Below are 4,216 nucleotides of genomic sequence, written 5' to 3'. Positions count from 1 at the left end.
GAGAAGGAGAAGGAGAAGGAGAAGGAGAAAATCCCAGGCTCATTCCAGAAGGGAGTGACAGCTTGGGAGGTGCAGGGTAGGGGAGTAGATAGGGATAGTGGCTGGGGCATCAGGATTTTTTCAAAGTTCCCCAGGCAATTTGAATACACAACCAGAGCTGACAAACTCCAATCTAAAAATGTTTGGGCCATCCATTATTGCCTCTGTGAGTGCTGGTTCCTGCCCATGAAGTATTTAAACACAATTCAGTCTCTCACTACAAAAATCCCTCCCTCCACCTCACTTCCCTCAATGTTTCCCAAATCTCTCCTCATGATGCATTACCCTTTATACTTCTTTAATTTGATTTACTAAAACAAAGTTAAGAACTTTTACATCTATGTTCATGAGGGATATTGGACTTTAATTATCTTATACACTTTTTTGTCTGATTTGTAGTATCAGGATCATTCTGGTCTTATGGAATGTGCTGGGAAGCATAATTTCCTCTTCCATTTTCTGCAGATGCTTGTGTAGAACTGGCACCATTTCTTCTTTCAATGCTTGGTAGATCTCACAAGTGAAACTGAATGGACTGAAGGAAGGCTGTTAACTAAAATTCCATTTTCTTTAATAGATATAGGGCTACTCATGCTATCTAATTCTTCTTGAGTAATTTTTGGTGGTTTTGTCTTTTGAGAAATCTCTCTATTTCATTTAAGTCAACTGATTTATTTATAGTTATTTATATATAAATTATACATGTATAATTTATATATAGTTATGTATATATAATTCATATATAGGTACCTATAATATCCCTTTATTAACTTCTTAATATCCGTAGAAAGAGTACTCTCACTTTTGATATTGGTAATTACTGCCTTTGCTCTTTGTTTTCCAGATCAGAATAGCTGGAGATTTACTGACTTTATTCAACTTCTCAGAGAAAATAGTTATTGTTCCATTTATTTTTTTGGATTGTTTTTCTGTTTCCTAGTTCATTGATTTCCACTCTGATTTATATTACTTCATTTCTTCTGCTTACTTTGAGTTTCATTTGCTTTTCTTTTTCTAGTTTCTTAAGCTGAAAGCTGAGGTAATTTGTTTGAGATCTTTCTTCTTTTCTATATATAGATGTTTAGTGCTATAAATTTCCCTCCAAATGCTGTTTTAATCAGCCTCTCACAAGCATTTGTGTACTGTATTTTCATTCCATTCAGCTCAAAATCCTTCCACATTTCTACTTTTATGTATTTTTTGACAAACAGGTTATGTAGAAGCGTGTTGTTTATTTTCCAAATATTGGGACATCTTTCACATATTTGTCCGTTATTATTTCTAACCACTACTGTGGCTGGAGAACATATATTTGACAGTATATGAATCCTTTCACATTCACTGGGTTTATCGTTGCGGTCTAGCACATATTCTGTCTCGGTAAAGCCCCAGTTACAATTTAAATAGTGTGTTCCACTATGGTTTGACAGAAGGTTCTATAGATACTGATCACGGAAAGTTGGTCGGTAGTACTGTTTAAATCTTCTATATCCTTAATGATTTTTCTCTCAACTTCTCTTATCAATAATGAGAGAGCGGGGTGAGATCTCTGATTACACTTGTAAATTTTCCCATTTTTGCCTTGCAGCTCCCTTTCCCTTCACTACGGTCTGGAACCTCTTCCCAGGCAGCGGGCGGGGGCATCTCATTTAGGGATCTCCTAATTTATTTCCCATCTCTTAGGAATCTGGGTCTTCTATTGCCTCATAGTCAATGCAACTTTTCAAATATATATTTTGTCTCTCTTTTTCAGGTAGGAAGATCAGTCTGCACCCTGCTACCCCATCTTGGCTGGAACCTGAAATCCAGGCAGTGACTTTTAACATCTACTTCTTTCTCATCTTTATAAAGTCTCATAAAATCTTCTCCAAGATCTCTCTTGGATGTACTAGTTACTCTCCATTTTCATTGTCTTTTCCTTAGTTCGACTACCAACTATTCCTTCTGATTTGTTACAGCCAGTGGTCCCCAGTGGGTTTTCCTCTACTGGTTTTCCCTTAACCACTTTCCAGTCCATTCATCAGCACCAGAGAGTCCTTTATAAAAGCACAACCACATCATGCCACGGTTTCCACATTTAAATTCTGTAGGGCTTCTGTTCATTCAAAGCCGCCGTAAGAGGATGAGGAGATAAGCCACAGACTGGAAGATATGTCTAGTATCTAATATTTATCTAATCAAGAAATAATTATACACAGAATGTTGAAAGGTTTGAAAACAATTAAAATACAGGAAAATCAACCCCAAAGAAAAATTATTAACCAGCCATTCACAAAAATTACCCCCCCATACCTATGAAAACATGTTCAACCTCCCATTAACCAAGGAAATGCAATTTGAAACTCTAATGATACCTCCCAACACAAGAAGGTATTGGTAAGTCTGACAATATCGAGTGTTGGTAAGATAGAGAGCAACAGAAATCATGAACGCTGCTAGAGAGCATATCATTTGGTACAACCACTCTAGAGAACAACTATATCTGAAAACTTGCATCCCCTAGAAGCCACCAATTCTATTCTTAGGTTTTTAGCCAAGAAGACCTGTTACATAGACAAAAAAGATATGAAGATAAGAATGTTCTTAGCGGTATTGCTTCAAATAGCAAAAGAAACATTTATGGGCCCATCAAAGGGGAATGACTGTGTGTGCGATGAAATATTATGCAGCAGTGAAAATGAACAAATCACAGAAACTGGTACTATTATGGGCGAATCTAACAAACACGATATAGAACAGATACCAGTTACAGAAAATTTCAGGCAATGTAATATCAATTTTAGATAGCCTAGAAGTATGCAAAATACTTTGTTTGCTTAAAGATACATACCTCTTATTGCACAAAAGGGAATGTGAGGTAAAATTAAGAGCTGATCAAGGTGCCTGGGCGACTCAGTCGGTTTAGTGTCTGACTTCGGATCCGATCATGATCTCACGGCTTGTGAGTTCAAGCCTGGCATCAGGCTCCGTGCTGACAGCTCGGAGCCTGGAGCCTGCTTCGGATTCTGTGTGTCCTCTCTGCCCCTCCCTGACTTGTGCCTCGTCTCTCAAAAATAAATAAACATTAAATTTTTTTTTTTAAATTAAGAGCCTTGGGGCGCCTGGGTGGCCCAGTCGGTTGAGCGTCCAACTTCGGCTCAGGTCATGATCTTGAGGTCCGTGAGTTCGAGCCCCGCATCGGGCTCTGCTGACAGCTCAGAGCCTGGAGCCTGCTTCTGATCCTGTGTCTCCCTCTCTCTGCCCCTCCTCCACTCATGCTCTGTCTCTCTCTCTCTCTGTCAAAAATAAATAAACTTTAAAAAAAAAATTAAGAGCCGATCTTAGAAAACACGAGTCAGGAAGAGAGGTAGTGAGATGGAGGGGAAGGGAGCCAGTGAGAGGTGCAGTGTCAAAGCACCTTCCTTGCTGGGTAAGCAGAGCTTAATCCTCCAGAGAAACCCTGTGTCCCAGGATATCTCATCGGAGAGGTGAGGGAGCTGGAGTATTTATGCACCAACTCCCGTCCATATTTGTTTGAGGGCTGCTGGGAGGAGGTATTGATCCCCGGGTACTTTTGGCACACGGTGATGGGGACAAAGTAGACTTTGATGGCCAGAGCAAGTCCTCAGACAAAACAAAAACAACGAAAAAATGCTATTGCTGAAAACTGGGAGTTGATCCCAAGACTGCACTGGAATAGAAAGTGCGGGGCAGAGCGCTGGGAGCTGCGGCTGTAAGTGAGGGGCTAAGAGCAGAAAACCAAGCAAGGGGATGAGAACACAGCATGAAGTACAGTGGTTACTTTTGAGGGACAAGAAGGGATTTTAACCGAGGAGAGACACACAAATGTCCCTGTCCTTTATTCCTGAGGCCAGGAGGTGGGTCCTTGCAGGAAACAGCAGGCACACTCGATTAAGTTTTCAGGGGGCTGTTTACAAAGGTAAGGTCAGGGTGCTGGGACACCACAAGGGCCCTTGGGGTCTTTCCCACCGGCTGAGCTAAAGAGGCAGTTACCAGGAACAAAAGGGCTGCATAGATGGAGCCTGACCTAATCAATCCCTCACTCGCTGTGTCCTCCAGTCTCCTGCTGGGCTCCCCCTGGACGAATTCAAGAGGAAGCCAGTGGGGGGGTGCAGAGGGGTCCACCCACTAGAGCACAGATCAAGCCAACAAGACTCCACCTGGAGGCACAGAGATG

This window comes from Herpailurus yagouaroundi, unplaced genomic scaffold (assembly GCF_014898765.1).
Source record: "Herpailurus yagouaroundi ecotype Mexico unplaced genomic scaffold, PumYag 194, whole genome shotgun sequence".
NCBI classification, from domain to species: Eukaryota; Metazoa; Chordata; class Mammalia; order Carnivora; family Felidae; genus Herpailurus; species Herpailurus yagouaroundi.
Note: the sequence above shows the minus strand (reverse complement) of the source record.